The sequence below is a fragment of the Oncorhynchus mykiss genome, chromosome 12, assembly GCF_013265735.2.
Source record: "Oncorhynchus mykiss isolate Arlee chromosome 12, USDA_OmykA_1.1, whole genome shotgun sequence".
NCBI lineage: Eukaryota > Metazoa > Chordata > Actinopteri > Salmoniformes > Salmonidae > Oncorhynchus > Oncorhynchus mykiss.
In genome coordinates this window covers 85,237,167-85,256,952 of record NC_048576.1, presented here as the reverse complement: position 1 = coordinate 85,256,952, position 19,786 = coordinate 85,237,167, and the positions used below count along the sequence as shown (strand labels likewise).

The following is a 19,786-nucleotide window of genomic DNA, read 5'->3' as shown; positions in this document are numbered from 1 at the left end:
GAGTGGCGCAGCGGTCTAAGGCACCTCATCTCAGTGCTAGAGGCATCACTACAGACCCTTGTTCGGTTCCAGGCTGTATCACAACCAGCCGTGATTGGGAGTCCCATAGGGCAACGCACAATTGGCCCAGCGTCGTCCATGGTTTGGCCAGGGTAGGACGTCATTGTAAATAAGAGTTTGTTCTTAACTGACCTGCCTAGTTAAATCAAAATAAATCACACACAGAGTGGATGACTGTTTTCCCACTTGTCAAAGCAGCCCAAGACGTCCCTAATTACAGCAAGGTTGCTACTTCATTAGAGACCTGACAACAGGATCTACACTACAAAGAACAGAGGGAGGGAGGGATGTGGCAGAAAAGAGAGACAAAGATGGTGAAGGGGAAAGAATGGAGGGAACATAAGATGAGAGAGAAAAACTAGTGCATTGAAAATATACCAACAATCCACATGCTAGAAAATATAACTACCACTCAGACACATTGTTTATTACATACAAACACAGCATGTGTTTCAGAACATACCCACTGAACCGTACTCTAAAGGCCCACACTGTACCAAAGACAAGTACTATGAATGGAGTTCATCTCCCCAGGCCTGTTGTCATGCAGAATATTTAACAGATGGTGAGAACTACCACAATATATTTCCAACTGTTAAGTTCTCGTTTGTGTTTTTGTTCTATTTTTAACTCTTTGTGTTATTTTGTGTTTTTCTGGCCTCTACCTCATTTGCACGATCTCACTTTCTGTGGCTGCATCTGTCTCTCTGTCATTCTGTCTGTCTCTCTCTATCTGTCTGTCTCACTATTTCCCTTTCTCTCTCTCTCTATCTGTCTGTCTCACTATTTCCCTTACTCTCTCTCTCTGTCTGTCTCACTATTTCCCTTTCTCTCTCTCTATGTCTGTCTCACTATTTCCCTTTCCCTCTCTCTCTATCTGTCTGTCTCACTATTTCCCTTTCTCTCTCTCTCTGTCTGTCTCACTATTTCCTTTCTCTCTCTCTCTCTGTCTCACTATTTCCCTTTCTCTCTCTCTCTATCTGTCTGTCTCACTATTTCCCTTTCTCTCTCTCTCTGTCTGTCTCACTATTTCCCTTTCTCTCTCTCTCTAGGATAATTCAACCTTTTTATCCTGTTTGCCTGAGCCATGTTCTCAATCCCCCTCTCCCTCTTTTTTTTCATTCACAGCTTTTGAAGTTGCCCTCTCCTCCCCTTTCACAGTCCTCCGCCTCACCATTTCACCTCTTACCCCATGACCCTTCCATCTCTACTCTCTCCCTCTCTTTACTATTCCCCTCGCTCCACCCATCACGTACATTCAACCACTGCATACCCCTATTCTGCTTCCTGACATATCAGGCCGCCTTTACTCTCTGCGTGTGTGTGTGCATGTATGCATGAGAGAGAGAGGGGTAGATAGAGAGAGATAGAGATTGTCTGACAGGGAAAGCTGCAGCACTCCTGTGTTGCTACTGTGACATAATTTACATACTGTAAAAGATGGTGCATTGTGGGAAATTTTGGGGGGGCGGGTGTTATGAATTTTATGTATAATGACTAAATGATGTATACGTTTTAAAGTAATGATAGGACTATATCTAACAGAATTCTACCCTGTCTCTGTATAATGATGAAGAATGTTTGTGCATAGGAAAATAGGAAATGTTAACAGGCAACTTGTGACCACAGTGAAACTAACAACAGGAAAGAGTTCTCGTGAACATTGAGAACATAATTCTCTTAACAGCGGGGAAAGAATTGCTGTATTTCGAATGTACTGTAATTCCACCCCAGAGAATACAGTACCATACCGAATCTTTGAATTGCTAAAAACCTTTTGACCACTAGTGGGTGCATGGTATTGTTGTTTCTGGCTCATTAACATATTTTGTGGCATGCCTTGTAAGAGGCTATATTCGTTGCACCCGATGGTGATAATGTTGTACCAATTCAGCAACTATGTGGTTACGGTGCCCCATCCATTTAGAATGTATAGGGAACAGATTGGAGTGGCAGCAAGATTTGCCATGTCGTTTTGGTCTGTTTGGCCCTGTAGTCACTGACAGTCTGGATGCCTTTGTTAAGTGCAGATAATATAAAACACCAAATATTCATTCATATGCTGTCATGTGTAAACACTTTACCTCTGTAAAGTATGATACTGTGAAATACAAACCCCTACCCTCAACGAATTGGCTTCATTCATTCATTCTGGTTGCGGTAGAGTAGTACAGTAACTGTTATTGTACTGTGTGTCATTACACAGTACTTTCTTTGATACCGTGTTTATATTACAAGATGTGTGTAATATGAACTGTAATATGAAATACAGAATTTTACTGAGCTGCCAGTAAGTTACTGTCAAATCCACGGCAAACCCTTTACATTGTGACAGATCTGTGTTCAAATACATGTGTATTACAGCACTTGTTATTTAAATACTATTTTCGGTGTATTAGAGTATTTTTAAATCGTGTTGCCTGAATCAATTACTTCTATTGGAAGTATTTTAAAATAATTTACTAGAAGTAGCCTACAATTTGAAATTATTTTCAAAAACTTATTTGAAATACTATTTTCAAATACCTAGGTTAAATGCATGGGAGTATAAATTAATCAGTGCATTTGAATATTTGAGTATAGACTTTTCAAGTGTATTTCCAAATACATGCCAATATTCAATTACTCTTTTAAAAATACAGAGATCTGAATACTTACTTCAAATATATGTGACAGTAATTGAGATATTTGAAATTGTATTTGAACCCAGGTCTGATTCATATAGCACACACACACACACACACACAGAGAGAGAGAGAGAGAGAGAGAGAGAGAGAGGGGGGTGGGGAGAGAACAAGAGAGAGAGACCCTTGAATTGAATTGAGAGCGAGATAGAGAGAGAGAGAGATTGAGGGGGAGCGGTAGAGGGAGAGAGAGAGAGAGAGTTAGAACAAATTAGTGCACAACCCAAATCCGGACTTGAACCCGATCGAACATCTCTGGAGAGACCTGAAAATTGCTGTGTAGCAACGCTCCCCATCCAACCTGACAGAGCTTGAGAGGATCTGCAGAGAAGATTGGCCGGGGTAGGCCGTCATTAAATAGTTAAATAAAGGTCAAATAAATAACAAATATAGAATAATACAAAAATGGGAGAAACACCCCACATACAGGTGTGCCAAACTTGTAGCGTCATACCCAAGAAGACATAATACTGTCATCGCTGCCGAAGGTGCTTCAACTAAGTACTGAGTAAAGGGACTGAATACTTATGTAAATGTGATATTTCAGTTTTTCATTTCCATTTGCAAAAATGTGTAAAAACTTGTTTTTGCTTTGTCATTATGAGGTATTGTGTGTAGATTGATGAGGGGGAAAAAACGATTTAATCCATTTTAGAATAAGGCTGTAACCTAACAAAAGTCAAGTGGTCTGAATACTTTCCGAATGCACTGTATAGACACATTTTCCCTCTATCCTTCTCCTTCTCTTCCTCCCTCTGTTTCTCCTTCTGCGCAGGGTTAAAGTTTAGTAGATAGTGACTCTAACGTGCTCAAAGACTGGTAGTGGAGAGAGGAGTCACTGACCTCTCTATATCTCTCATCTCTCTACCTCTCATCTCTCATAGCATCACTGACACTCACAGATGTTCTGTATGGAGCAACCAGGCCTCACGTGAAACTCAACTGGACTGAATTACAACAGTAGAGAGAACAGGAGAAAGAGAGACAGAATAGGAGAACGAAAGAGTAAATGGTATCCCATTCAAAACTAACAAACAGTTAATAATCATGGGCAAATTAGAAATTAGACAAGCTGGTATCAAACAAACACACAATACAATCAGATACACGGTGTGTAACTGTGCAACTATTGGACTGTGACAGTGTTTAAATAACTGAACACTCCATCCTCTCTGAATCCATACACCCCCCTAGAGTACGTTTCTGACATTATAAACCCCAGTTTCTGTGTTTTAACTATGAGTCAGTTCTACAGACAACATCGAATCAATAATTCCATTAGAATTCATAATGACATGTTTGAAGGGATGGATGGAGAGGTGCCACCTCTTACCAAAAAATGAAGTTCCCTCAAGGGAAAAATATAGTTATTCTATTCTATTATTTTCTGTACATGAAAGGCTAACAGTAGCTAAAATGTGTGATGTCATAGCTGATTGAACAATGGCAGGTTTAGAATGTTGAAGACATAACATTGAAGTGGATGGGACGTTTAGAATGTTGAAGACGTAACATTGAAGTGGATGGGAGGTTTAGAATGTGGAAGACATAACATTGAAGTGGATGGGAGGTTTAGAATGTTGAAGACGTAACATTGAAGTGGATGGGAGGTTCAGAATGTTGAAGACGTAACATTGAAGTGGATGGGAGGTTTAGAATGTTGAAGACGTAACATTGAAGTGGATGGGACGTTTAGAATGTTGAAGACGTAACATTGAAGTGGATGGGAGGTTTAGAATGTGGAAGACATAACATTGAAGTGGATGGGAGGTTTAGAATGTTGAAGACGTAACATTGAAGTGGATGGGAGGTTCAGAATGTTGAAGACGTAACATTGAAGTGGATGGGAGGTTTAGAATGTTGAAGATGTAACATTGAAGTGGATGGGAGGTTTAGAATGTTGAAGACGTAACATTGAAGTGAATGGGAGGTTCAGAATGTTGAAGACATAACATTGAAGTGGATGGGAGGTTCAGAATGTTGAAGACGTAACATTGAAGTGGATGGGAGGTTTAGAATGTTGAAGACGTAACATTGAAGTGAATGGGAGGTTCAGAATGTTGAAGACATAACATTGAAGTGGATGGGAGGTTCAGAATGTTGAAGACATAACATTGAAGTGGATGGGAGGTTCAGAATGTTGAAGACATAACATTGAAGTGGATGGGAGGTTTAGAATGTTGAAGACGTAACATTGAAGTGGATGGGAGGTTCAGAATGTTGAAGACATAACATTGAAGTGGATGGGAGGTTTAGAATGTTGAAGACGTAACATTGAAGTGGATGGGAGGTTTAGAATGTTGAAGACATAACATTGAAGTGGATGGGAGGTTTAGAATGTTGAAGACATAACATTGAAGTGGATGGGAGGTTCAGATTGTTGAAGACATAACATTGAAGTGGATGGGAGGTTTAGAATGTTGAAGACGTAACATTGAAGTGGATGGGAGGTTCAGAATGTTGAAGACATAACATTGAAGTGGATGGGAGGTTTAGAATGTTGAAGACGTAACATTGAAGTGGATGGGAGGTTTAGAATGTTGAAGACGTAACATTGAAGTGAATGGGAGGTTTAGAATGTTGAAGACGTAACATTGAAGTGGATGGGAGGTTCAGAATGTTGAAGACATAACATTGAAGTGGATGGGAGGTTTAGAATGTTGAAGACGTAACATTGAAGTGGATGGGAGGTTTAGAATGTTGAAGACGTAACATTGAAGTGGATGGGAGGTTTTGGGGAAGACAAAAAGTAATGGTTTCAAAAAGCTATATGTCAGCACCCTAACCTTGCTGAAGCAAGCACACTAAAAAAAAATAACTACAACAAATGAATGACCTTTTGTTATATCAAAGAACTCCAAGGACACATGTAGCATTATACACTCCCATACGGATTTATTTGGACAGTGAAGCTAAAACGTTTCATTTGTCTCTATACTCCAGCATTTTGATTTGAGATTAAATGTTTTATATGAGGCGACACTACAGAATGTCCCTTTTTATTTCAGGATATTTTCATCTGTTTTACCGTTAGAAATGAATGCAAATGATTATTGGACCCCATATTCTTGGACGCAGTGACTATATCAAGCTTGTGACTCTACAAACTTGTTGGATGCATTTGCAGTTGGTTTTGGTTGTGTTTTGGGGGGAGAACTATGTTTGCATCCATCAATAGCTTTTTTCTGACTAGCAGTTCCAGAGTTTGGGGAAGAGTGTGTCTGCCTCGTGGGGCCGCGGTAGCTGAGCCAGACTAAACTTCACAGGCATCATAGCACAATGTATGTTCCACTTAATCACTCTGACATATGAAATACAAGTGGTAGTGTAATCACTACGTAAACAATGAATGTACGTGTTCAATTATTATGTGACGTGAAGTCATATTAAAATCCTGATTGGTCAATAAGCTTATTTGACACATCAGATAATGAGATGGGTACTGACCCAAACGGCATTCGATAGCACTTATGGGTAAAGTGCCTTGCTAAGTATACAGGGGTATTGAAGCCGGTAAGCCTCCCTCTCTCTGATATTCCTGCAGGTTCTCCTGGGGGCTGGAACCTACAGCATTCCAGTTATCAGCCAGCCTCTCTAACCTTGAGGCTACCGCCACCCCGATAAACAAACGCACACACACACACACACTATGGCTACGGAGGGTGTTATCTAGGCGTCACTCGTATGGTTTAATACACACACATAGCTTCAGTCTGCACCGTCGGGGCCACTCACCAATCCTCTTTAAAAAAATAAAACATAAAACTCTCATTACATACAGATCACAGAGTTGTGCAGACAGACACTGACAGAGAGCTAGAGAGAGAGAAGAGAGAAGGAGAATAAGGGAGGATATAGAAAGAGAGGGATAGAAGGTGAGGGATGAGTGCTTTGTAAGCCTGACTAGCCGTACAGCTGTAACATAGTGTCTGAACCCCCCCCCCCCCAGACCACTTCTCACCCCTCCATACTAATACACATCCATTAACACTAGAACCACCATAGGCCAACGGTCACTAGCCTTTGATTTTGTAAATTTAAAAAATCTGTCAAAAAAAAGCTATGCCTGCTCCTTCCCCGACTTTTCCTAAATGTTAGTGTTTTACACAGCTCATTTGTCAGATTTTTGAAATGACCTTATTACCGTTTTTTCACACCTATTCCTAAACTTAACCTGCCAAGACAATACGCTGTAGGACGTTGCTACTCAGCTAGGTCCTAATGCATCTCTCTCTCTCCTCACTGAATGAATGACAAATGGAGGAATGGGCAATAATTGTGCACCTTACTTCACAAGTGAATTTAAATGAGTGAAGAGGTTGATTTCATTTAAATGAGGCCTAGCATATTATTGAGTAAAATTGATTTCATTACTCATTTCTGCTGTCCTGCGCCTGACTCATCTCACCCGCTACACACTGCACAGCAAACTACACCAAAACTAATTTCACACATAATAAGAGTTAGCCTATAGACAATATTAAATTGACAATAATCTGATGAGTGACAATATTAGGCCTATCAGTTGTCAAATTGTACCTGAAGAGATGGGCGCGATCTTGTAATTTACAGATGCAGGGAAAAGATCATACATTTATCAAAATCCTTCTTCAGTCACATGCAGGTAAATCATTTATATTTTGATATAGTATCATAAAGAGCATTTTCTGATATTTCTACAATAACTCTCATAATTCAAGAGGTGCAGCTCTATTTGCAAATGTCACTTTTTCCAAGAATATCCGTGCTGTCCCTGCATTAAGCTTATGACCACACACACAGCAGCATTGCTCTGGCTACGAGGCAAAAACTAGCAACATAATAAACGTACAATTAAAATATGCTTTTATTTAATGCAATTCATTACAGTTGTTTCTGCACTGGTGCTTTTGTTGAGGAATACAGCAAATCATTTAACATGTACACCTTATATTAATCTGATCTTTTACCTTCTACTTGTCAGAAGAAGCTGGTCTTTAACTGGTCTTTATTCAGCACTATAACTCTATTACTGCCCCATCTACAAATCAACTGACCAACGGTGTCACCTTAGTTCCTTTGGTTTGTCTTTTGTTTTAGTATGTTCAGGGCGTGAGTTGGGTGGGTTGTCTATGTTAGTTTGTCTATGATTTTCTGTTTCTGTGTTTGGCCTGGTATGGTTCTCAATCAGAGGCAGCTGTCAATCGTTGTCCCTGATTGAGAACCATATTTAGGTAGCCTGTTTTGGGTTGTGGGTGATTGTTCCTGTTTCCTGTGTTCACGTTACGGGACGGTTTCGTCTTCGGTCAGTTTGTCGGTTTATTGTTTTTTTTGTTCGTTGTTAAAGTATTCTATTAAAATGGATAATCATCACGCTGCGTTTTGGTCCTCCTCTCTTTCCCCAGACGACAAGCGTTACAAATGGATTACACATAATGGTTTTACTGGAAGGGAAACTAACATCAGCTATAGACCTACGTTTTTTCTAGGACTTTGTAGAATTATACAAAACACATCCTTGACTCTATCAAAACAAATAACTATTGTTGTTGTTGTTTTATTGATATACGTCCACAAATATTTCTTCATGTACTGAATCCTTTCTAATAGTTGATGCACTATTTATCAAGTGCTGGGCTGCACCTAGCGGGTTGATATGCGTCTGGGGCTCCCGAGTGGTGCAGCGGTCTAAAGCACTGCATCTCAGTGCTAGAGGCATCACTACAGACCCTGGTTCAATTCCAGGCTGTATCACAACTGGCCATGATTGTGAGTCCCATAGGGCGGCACACATTTGGCCCAGCGTTGTCTGGATTTGGATGGGGTAGGCCATCATTGTAAATAAGAATTAGTTCTTAACTGACTTGCCTAGTTAAATAAAAGTTAAATAACATAAAAATGTGCAAAATGGGACTCTCTAGTGGGTTCTAGTGTTAATAGATGATGTCTTGTGATCCCCAGTAGCAGGGAGCACCAGAACCACAAGGTCCTTGTCATGCCTCCTATTGTACCCCAGAGACTGAAGCAGAAACAACCCAGGAAACCACAGAATATAATAGCTGTCTTCTATACTACTGTCAGCCCATAATGACAGCACTGCCATTGGAATAGGTATTAGAGGAGAAGAGAGATGGGATAATACAGGGCTGTAGAGGAATAAAGACTGCTACTCATCCCCTCTCTCTATGCCCCGACTGTCAAACACAGCAGGATACTGCAGTTAACAACGAAAGATCCAGGGATATATGCCCAACTATGTGTGTGTGTGTGAGCGTGGATAAAGAGAGAGATTGCGTGGCCTTGAGTACAACAGCACTAAATTAAACCGAGTGTCACGCTGCTCACATTCTTCCCTCTAGCCCCCTAAACATCAGACTTCCCTCTAGGCCCACCAACTAAACATCAATCTGACTTCCCTCTAGCCCCACCAACTAAACATCAATCTGACTTCCCTCTAGGCCCACCAACTAAACATGAATCAGACCAATCTGATTTCCCTCTAGCCACACCAACTAAACATGAATCAGACCAATCTGATTTCCCTCTAGCCCCCTAAACATCAGACTTCCCTCTAGCCACACCAACTAAACATGAATCAGACCAATCTGATTTCCCTCTAGCCCCCTAAACATCAGACTTCCCTCTAGCCCCACCAACTAAACATCAATCTGACTTCCCTCTAGGCCCACCAACTAAACATCAGTCTGACTTCCCTCTAGCCCCACCAACTAAACATCAATCTGACATCCCTCTAGCCCCCTAAACATCTAACTTCCCTCTAGCCCCACCAACTAAACATCAATCTGACTTCCCTCTAGTCCCACCAATTAAACATCAGTCTGACTTCCCTCTAGCCCCACCAACTAAACATCAATCTGACTTCCCTCTAGCCCCACCAACTAAACATCAGTCTGACTTCCCTCTTGCCCCACCAACTAAACATCAATCTGACTTCCCTCTAGGCCCAACAACTAAACATCAGTCTGACTTCCCTCTAGCCCCACCAACTAAACATCAATCTGACTTCCCTCTAGCCCCACCAACTAAACATCAATCTGACTTCCCTCTAGCCCCACCAACTAAACATCAGTCTGACTTCCCTCTAGGCCCACCAACTAAACATCAATCTGACTTCCCTCTAGCCCCACCAACTAAACATCAATCTGACTTCCCTCTAGGCCCACCAACTAAACATCAATCTGACTTCCCTCTAGCCCCACCAACTAAACATCAATCTGACTTCCCTCTAGCCCCACCAACTAAACATCAGACTTCCCTCTAGCCCCATCAACTAAACATCAATCTGACTTCCCTCTAGCCCCACCAACTAAACATCAATCTGACTTCCCTCTAGGCCCACCAACTAAACATCAATCTGACTTCCCTCTAGCCCCACCAACTAAACATCAGACTTCCCTCTAGGCCCACCAACTAAACATCAGTCTGACTTCCCTCTAGCCCCACCAACTAAACATCAATCTGACTTCCCTCTATCCCCACCAACTAAACATCAATCTGACTTCCCTCTAGCCCCACCAACTAAACATCAATCTGACTTCCCTCTAGCCACACCAACTAAACATGAATCAGACCAATCTGATTTCCCTCTAGCCCCCTAAACATTAGACTTCCCTCTAGCCACACCAACTAAACATGAATCTGACCAATCTGATTTCCCTCTAGCCCCCTAAACATCAGACTTCCCTCTAGCCACACCAACTAAACATGAATCTGACCAATCTGATTTCCCTCTAGCCCCCTAAACATCAGACTTCCCTCTAGCCACAACAACTAAACATGAATCTGACCAATCTAACTTCCCTCTAGCCCCACCAAATAAACATCAATCTGACTTCCCTCTAGGCCCACCAACTAAACATGAATCAGACCAATCTGATTTCCCTCTAGCCCCCTAAACATCAGACTTCCCTCTAGCCACACCAACTAAACATGAACCAGACCAATCTGATTTCCCTCTAGCCCCCTAAACATCAGACTTCCCTCTAGCCCCACCAACTAAACATCAATCTGACTTCCCTCTAGCCCCACCAACTAAACATCAATCTGACATCCCTCTAGCCCCCTAAACATCTAACTTCCCTCTAGCCCCACCAACTAAACATCAATCTGACTTCCCTCTAGCCCCACCAATTAAACATCAGTCTGACTTCCCTCTAGCCCCACCAACTAAACATCAATCTGACTTCCCTCTAGCCCCACCAACTAAACATCAGTCTGACTTCCCTCTAGCCCCACCAACTAAACATCAATCTGACTTCCCTCTAGGCCCACCAACTAAACATCAGTCTGACTTCCCTCTAGCCCCAACAACTAAACATCAATCTGACTTCCCTCTAGCCCCACCAACTAAACATCAATCTGACTTCCCTCTAGCCCCACCAACTAAACATCAGTCTGACTTCCCTCTAGGCCCACCAACTAAACATCAATCTGACTTCCCTCTAGGCCCACCAACTAAACATCAATCTGACTTCCCTCTAGCCCCACCAACTAAACATCAATCTGACTTCCCTCTAGGCCCACCAACTAAACATCAATCTGACTTCCCTCTAGGCCCACCAACTAAACATCAGTCTGACTTCCCTCTAGCCCCACCAACTAAACATCAGTCTGACTTCCCTCTAGGCCCACCAACTAAACATCAATCTGACTTCCCTCTAGCCCCACCAACTAAACATCAATCTGACTTCCCTCTAGCCCCACCAACTAAACATCAATCTGACTTCCCTCTAGCCCCACCAACTAAACATCAATCTGACTTCCCTCTAGGCCCACCAACTAAACATCAATCTGACTTCCCTCTAGCCCCACCAACTAAACATCAGTCTGACTTCCCTCTAGGCCCACCAACTAAACATCAATCTGACTTCCCTCTAGCCCCACCAACTAAACATCAATCTGACTTCCCTCTAGCCCCACCAACTAAACACCAATCTGACTTCCCTCTAGCCCCACCAACTAAACATCAATCTGACTTCCCTCTAGGCCCACCAACTAAACATCAATCTGACTTCCCTCTAGCCCCACCAACTAAACATCAATCTGACTTCCCTCTAGGCCCACCAACTAAACATAAATCTGACTTCCCTCTAGCCCCACCAACTAAACATCAATCTGACTTCCCTCTAGGCCCACCAACTAAACATCAATCTGACATCCCTCTAGCCCCCTAAACATCTAACTTCCCTCTAGCCCCACCAACTAAACATCAATCTGACTTCCCTCTAGCCCCACCAATTAAACATCAGTCTGACTTCCCTCTAGCCCCACCAACTAAACATCAATCTGACTTCCCTCTAGCCCCACCAACTAAACATCAGTCTGACTTCCCTCTAGCCCCACCAACTAAACATCAATCTGACTTCCCTCTAGGCCCACCAACTAAACATCAGTCTGACTTCCCTCTAGCCCCACCAACTAAACATCAATCTGACTTCCCTCTAGCCCCACCAACTAAACATCAATCTGACTTCCCTCTAGCCCCACCAACTAAACATCAATCTGACTTCCCTCTAGCCCCACCAACTAAACATCAGTCTGACTTCCCTCTAGGCCCACCAACTAAACATCAATCTGACTTCCCTCTAGCCCCACCAACTAAACATCAATCTGACTTCCCTCTAGCCCCACCAACTAAACATCAATCTGACTTCCCTCTAGCCCCACCAACTAAACATCAGACTTCCCTCTAGCCCCATCAACTAAACATCAATCTGACTTCCCTCTAGCCCCACCAACTAAACATCAATCTGACTTCCCTCTAGGCCCACCAACTAAACATCAATCTGACTTCCCTCTAGCCCCACCAACTAAACATCAGACTTCCCTCTAGGCCCACCAACTAAACATCAGTCTGACTTCCCTCTAGCCCCACCAACTAAACATCAATCTGACTTCCCTCTATCCCCACCAACTAAACATCAATCTGACTTCCCTCTAGCCCCACCAACTAAACATCAATCTGACTTCCCTCTAGCCACACCAACTAAACATGAATCAGACCAATCTGATTTCCCTCTAGCCCCCTAAACATTAGACTTCCCTCTAGCCACACCAACTAAACATGAATCTGACCAATCTGATTTCCCTCTAGCCCCCTAAACATCAGACTTCCCTCTAGCCACACCAACTAAACATGAATCTGACCAATCTGATTTCCCTCTAGCCCCCTAAACATCAGACTTCCCTCTAGCCACAACAACTAAACATGAATCTGACCAATCTAACTTCCCTCTAGCCCCACCAAATAAACATCAATCTGACTTCCCTCTAGGCCCACCAACTAAACATGAATCTGACCAATCTGATTTCCCTCTAGCCCCCTAAACATCAGACTTCCCTCTAGCCACACCAACTAAACATGAATCAGACCAATCTGATTTCCCTCTAGCCCCCTAAACATCAGACTTCCCTCTAGCCCCACCAACTAAACATCAATCTGACTTCCCTCTAGCCCCACCAACTAAACATCAATCTGACATCCCTCTAGCCCCCTAAACATCTAACTTCCCTCTAGCCCCACCAACTAAACATCAATCTGACTTCCCTCTAGCCCCACCAATTAAACATCAGTCTGACTTCCCTCTAGCCCCACCAACTAAACATCAATCTGACTTCCCTCTAGGCCCACCAACTAAACATCAGTCTGACTTCCCTCTAGCCCCACCAACTAAACATCAGTCTGACTTCCCTCTAGGCCCACCAACTAAACATCAATCTGACTTCCCTCTAGCCCCACCAACTAAACATCAATCTGACTTCCCTCTAGCCCCACCAACTAAACATCAATCTGACTTCCCTCTAGCCCCACCAACTAAACATCAATCTGACTTCCCTCTAGGCCCACCAACTAAACATCAATCTGACTTCCCTCTAGCCCCACCAACTAAACATCAATCTGACTTCCCTCTAGGCCCACCAACTAAACATAAATCTGACTTCCCTCTAGCCCCACCAACTAAACATCAATCTGACTTCCCTCTAGGCCCACCAACTAAACATCAATCTGACTTCCCTCTAGCCCCACCAACTAAACATCAATCTCACTTCCCTCTAGGCCCACCAACTAAACATCAATCTGACTTCCCTCTAGCCCCACCAACTAAACATCAATCTGACTTCCCTCTAGGCCCACCAACTAAACATCAATCTGACTTCCCTCTAGCCCCACCAACTAAAAATCAATCTGACTTCCCTCTAGGCCCACCAACTGAACATCAATTTTACCAATCTCAGAAGGACTAGGAAGGTGGAACAGTGTGGGTTGGCCTTTCTCTCGAAAGTGAAATGACAGGCACGAGGAAGTGGGCAAACCAGCCACACACGCACACGCACACACCCACGCACACACACACACAAACACACACACACACAATTCCTCAAAAAGGGAGCTAAATGCTTGAGTCTAGAGCCAGAAGTGTGCCAGTGATAAAAAGAGAGCTGGACTCAATATAGTAACGTCATTGAGGTTGGCACTGTAACGTGACCTGCCTTGGCCCAGACCCTTAGGCCCAGACCCTTAGGCCCAGACCCTTAGGCCACCTTAGGTCAATCAGAAACTCCCTTACCGCCTGGTTAAGGACATGGCAGCTAATGTGAAGCCCAGACAAAGAAAACTTGACCCCTTGACCCCACGGCGAACCGTACCCCTAACCCCAATTACCCCCTAGGGTAATGTAAGGGCCACTGTTTCCCACTGGTTTACAAATATCTGGGTCATATACATTAGGCACCAAGTGGCAAGAAAACAGACAAACAGGGAGGGACTATCTGAACTTGTCCAATAAGAAACGCTCGTCTTTGTTTTTTACCGTGTGCCCTAATGAATAGGGCCCTGACAAACCCTGACAGAAGAGAACATCCAACGATGCTTAACTAACACTGCACAGCTGTTCCTGAGTCGGAGCCTTTAGAACATAACGTTACAAACAGGAACAAGACAGTTTGCTCAGTTTGCCTTTACCTGATCTGCCTGTCTGTCTCTTGGTCTGCTGTCTGTCTGTCTTCTTAATCCAGGAGCATGACCTCTTCTCTTCACTGATGATTTACTCTCCTTCTGGGCATGATCTTCTATCTTCCTCCTCTTCCTCCCGTGCCACAGTGGTTTTGGTAAGTGAGGTAGTGGAACAGGGAGAAGTCCTCTAACGGTCTGTGGTTGAGTTTCGGTCTAGTGGAGTGGTCCTACAGCCGTCACTGGTTGTTTGTGGTTGTGGTCCAGACTACTGGGATTCAGTACTGCTGTAGAGACTCACAGCATAGAACCCACTGGGATGTAGGACCACGAGCTGCAAAAATACAAATGGAGAGGGACAGATCAGACAAGCTATTAAAACAGTGTTGTGATTGGCCAAACAGCATTCACATGCATGCAGCATGGACTCTGGATAAGTCAAAGAGGGATGGAGGTGGAGAGGTGAGGAGAGATGGAATGATAGTGGAAAGAGATAGTGAGGTGGAAAGGAATGAAGAGGAGAGAGAGGGGTGGATGGGAGAGAAGAGGTGAGGAGAGAGAGAGTGGTGGATGAGAGAGAAGAGGAAGAGGAGAGAGAGAGTGGTGGATGGGAGAGAAAAGGAGAGGAGAGAGAGAGCGGTAGATGGGAGAGAAAAGGAGAGGAGAGAGAGAGCGGTAGATGTGAGAGGAGAGAGAAAGCGGTAGATGGGAGAGAAAAGGAGAGGAGAGAGAGCGGTAGATGGGAGAGAAAAGGAGAGGAGAGAGAAAGCGGTAGATGGGAGAGAAGAGGAGAGGAGAGAGAGCGGTGGATGGGAGAGAAAAGGAGAGGAGAGAGAGAGCGGTAGATGGGAGAGAAAAGGAGAGGAGAGAGAGAGCGGTAGATGTGAGAGGAGAGAGAAAGCGGTAGATGGGAGAGAAAAGGAGAGGAGAGAGAGCGGTAGATGGGAGAGAAAAGGAGAGGAGAGAGAAAGCGGTAGATGGGAGAGAAGAGGAGAGGAGAGAGAGAGAAATGTGGATGGGAGAGGAGAGAGAGCGTGGTGGATGAAAGGTGGATGAAAGGTGGATGGGAGAGAAGAGGAGAGGAGAGAAAGAGTGGTGAATGGGAGAGAAAAGGAGAGGAGAGAGAGAGCGGTGGATGGGAGAGGAGAGCGGTGGATGGGAGAGAAGAGGAGAGAGAGCAGTGGAAGGGAGAGAAGAGGACAGGAGAGGAAAGAGAGTGGTGGATGGAAGAGAAGAGGAGAGGGGAGAGAGAGAGGTGGATGGGAGAGAAGAGGAGAAGAGAGGAGAGAGAGAGAGCGGTGGATGGGAGAGAAGAGGAGAAGAGAGGGGAGAGAGAGCGGTGGATGGGAGAGAAGAGGAGAAGAGAGGAGAGAGAGAGCGGTGGATGGGAGAGAAGAGGAGAAGAGAGGAGAAAGAGAGCGGTGGATCGGAGAGAAGAGGAGAGGAGAGAGAGAGCAGTGGATGGGAGAGAAGAGGAGAGAGAGAGAGAGCGGTGGATGGGAGAGAAGAGGAGAGAGAGAGCGGTGGATGGGAGAGAAGAGAGAGAGAGCGGTGGATGGGAGAGAAGAGGAGAGGAGAGAGAGAGCGGTGGATGGGAGAGAAGAGGAGAGAGAGAGCGGTGGATGGGAGAGAAGAGGAGAGAGAGAGCGGTGGATGGGAGGTGCCAGGGGAAATCTCCTCTAGCTTGCTGCTAGATGCCGTAATCTGACAGAAATAAAAACCCTAGGCATGTGGGAGCAGAGAGAAAGAGAGAGGGAGAGGGAGTGAGAGAGCGAGAGAGCAAGAGAGAGGGTGAGGGAGGGAGAGAGTGAGAGAGAGGGAGAAGGAGGGAAAAGAGGGAAGGATGGAGTTGGAAAGAGAGGGCAAGAGAAGGAGGGAGGGTGTTATGGTTTTCCGTCAGCTGGGGTTCTCTGATGAACAGAGGGAAGAAAGGGGGAATAGCCGGGGGATAGATGCTTGAGAGTGGGTGGGAACAAGGGAGAGAGGCAGAGATGGGGAAGAGGGAGCAATACGACACGCAATAAGGACTGGGGAGAGGAGAGGGATGTGTTCAAAAGAAATGGTTGGCAGGAGGGAATTGAGAAAGTGAGGGAAGAAAGTGGGAGCAGGGAAGGACAAAGAGATAGAATCAGAGAAGGAAAATAGGAAAATAAAGCAGGGAATGTGTAGCAGGGAGGCTTCGGTTCATTATTGTACTGTTGTCCCTAGCAACAGCCCCTTCCCTGTCTCTGCCTTTCTTTCTCTACCTCTATCTCTCTTCCTTCTTTATTCTGTCCTTCACCTACTTCACCCTCCCTCCATTGTATGCTCCCTTTCCTCTTTTCGTTCAACCTCTCTCTGCCACCCTTCTCTCCTTCTTCAAAATCAAATCAAATCAAAGTTTATTGTCTACGTACACAGGTTTGCAGATGTTATCGCAGGTGCAGAGAAATGCTTGTGTTTTTAGCTCCAACAGTGCAATAATAATGCCTAGCAAAACAAAACAATACGCACATAATACAAAAAGCAAAAAGAACGACATTAAGAAATATCAGAACAAGCAATGCCAGAGTCCGGAATATAAATATATCTATATACAGTTGAAGTCAGAAGTTTACATACACTTAGGTGGGAGTCATTAGAACTCGTTTTTCAACCACTCCACAAATTTCTTGTTCACAAACTATAGTTTTGGCAAGTCGGTTAGGACATCTACTTTGTGCATGACACAAGTAATTTTTCCAACAATTGTTTACAGACAGATTATTTCACTTATAATTCACTGTATCACAATACCAGTGGGTCAGAAGTTTACATACACTAAGTTGACTGTGCCTTTAAACAGCTTGGAAAATTCCAGAAAATTATGTCATGGCTTTAGAAGCTTCTGATGGGCTAATTGACATAATTTGAGTCAATCGGTGGTGTACCTGTGGATGTATTTCAAGGCCTACCTTCAAACTCAGTGCCTCTTTCCTTGACATCATGGGAAAATCTAAATAAATCAGCCAAGACCTCAGAAAAAAATGTAGACCTCCACAAGTCTGCTTCATCCTTGGGAGCAATTTCCAAATGCCTGAAGGTACCACGTTCATCTGTACAAACAATAGTAGGCAAGTATAAACACCATGGGACCACGCAGCCGTCATACCACTCAGGAGATTAACTTTGGTGCGAAAAGTGCAAATCAATCCCAGAACAACAGCAAAGGACCTTGTGAAGATGCTGGAGGAAACCGGTACAAAAGTATCTATATCCACAGTAAAATGAGTCCTATATCGACATAACCTGAAAGGCCACTCAGCAAGGAAGAAGCCACCGCTTCAAAACTAACATTAAAAAGCATAGAGTACGGTTTGCAACTGCACATGGGGACAAATATCGTACTCTTTAGAGAAATGTCCTCTGGTCTGATGAAACAAAAATAGAACTGTTTGGCCATAATGATCATCATTACGTTTGGAGTAAAAAGAGGGAGGCTTGCAAGTCTAGGAGCACCATCCCAACCATGAAGCACGGGGTGGCATCATCATGTTGTGGGGGTGATTTGCTGCATGAGGGACTGATGCACTTCACAAAATAGATGGCATCATGAGGTAGGAAAATTATGTGGATATATTGAAGCAACATCTCAAGACATCAGTCAGGAAGTTAAAGCTTGGTCGCAAATGGGTCTTCCAAATGGACAATGACCCCAAGCATACTTCCAAAGTTGTGGTAAAATGGCTTAAGGACAAAAAAACGTCAAGGTACTGGAGTGGCCATCACTATGCCCTGACCTCAATCCCATAGAAAGATCAAATGCAAAATAAATATCTTGCTGTGTTTTGTAAACGCAGATCTAAAAAGCTTCTCATTGTAATTTCTGCTCGGCATCAGACTAATTTTGTGCTTCAGTTGCACTTCTAAACACAGATGGGAATTCATGAATGGGCATTCTATCAGCAGACAGCGTGAAGCTACTATTCTCCATCATTCTATCAGCAGACAGCGTGAAGCTACTATTCTCCATAATTCTATCAGCAGACAGCGTGAAGCTACTATTCTCCATCATTCTATCAGCAGACAGCGTGAAGCTACTATTCTCCATCATTCTATCAGCAGACAGCGTGAAGCTACTATTCTCCATCATTATATCAGCAGACAGCGTGAAGCTACTATTCTCCATCATTCTATCAGCAGACAGCGTGAAGCTACAATTCTCCATCATTCTATCAGCAGACAGCGTGAAGCTACTATTCTCCATCATTCTATCAGCAGACAGCGTGAAGCTACTATTCTCCATCATTCTATCAGCAGACAGCGTGAAGCTACTATTCTCCATCATTCTATCAGCAGACAGCGTGAAGCTACAATTCTCCATCATTCTATCAGCAGACAGCGTGAAGCTACTTTTCTCCATCATTCTATCAGCAGACAGCGTGAAGCTACTTTTCTCCATCATTCTATCAGCAGACAGCGTGAAGCTACTATTCTCCATCATTCTATCAGCAGACAGCGTGAAGCTACTATTCTCCATCATTCTATCAGCAGACAGCGTGAAGCTACTTTTCTCCATCATTCTATCAGCAGACAGCGTGAAGCTACTATTCTCCATCATTCTATCAGCAGACAGCGTGAAGCTACTATTCTCCATCATTCTATCAGCAGACAGCGTGAAGCTACTATTCTCCATCATTCTATCAGCAGACAGCGTGAAGCTACTATTCTCCATCATTCTATCAGCAGACAGCGTGAAGCTACTATTCTCCATCATTCTATCAGCAGACAGCGTGAAGCTACTTTTCTCCATCATTCTATCAGCAGACAGCGTGAAGCTACTATTCTCCATCATTCTATCAGCAGACAGCGTGAAGCTACTTTTCTCCATCATTCTATCAGCAGACAGCGTGAAGCTACTATTCTCCATCATTCTATCAGCAGACAGCACTCTGACTGCTGTGAAGCTACTTTTCTCCATCATTCTATCAGCAGACAGCGTGAAGCTACTTTTCTCCATCATTCTATCAGCAGACAGCACTCTGACTGATGTGAAGCTACTTTTCTCCATCATTCTATCAGCAGTTAGCACTCTGACTGATGTGGAGCTAGACACAAACACACACACATGAAC

General features: G+C 43.8%; 1 protein-coding gene across 1 annotated transcript in view; it reads right to left on the bottom strand.

Moving 5' to 3' along the window:
• LOC110486770 (protein phosphatase 1 regulatory subunit 29-like) overlaps positions 1-15,239 on the bottom strand; it is a 105,525-nt gene extending 90,286 nt beyond the window's left edge. Inside the window, exon 1 of the mRNA XM_036938898.1 lies at positions 14,707-15,239. The gene's annotated coding sequence lies outside the window, so the exon portion shown is untranslated. The remainder of the gene's footprint in view (positions 1-14,706) is intronic.
• Positions 15,240-19,786: the final 4,547 nt, after the last annotated feature.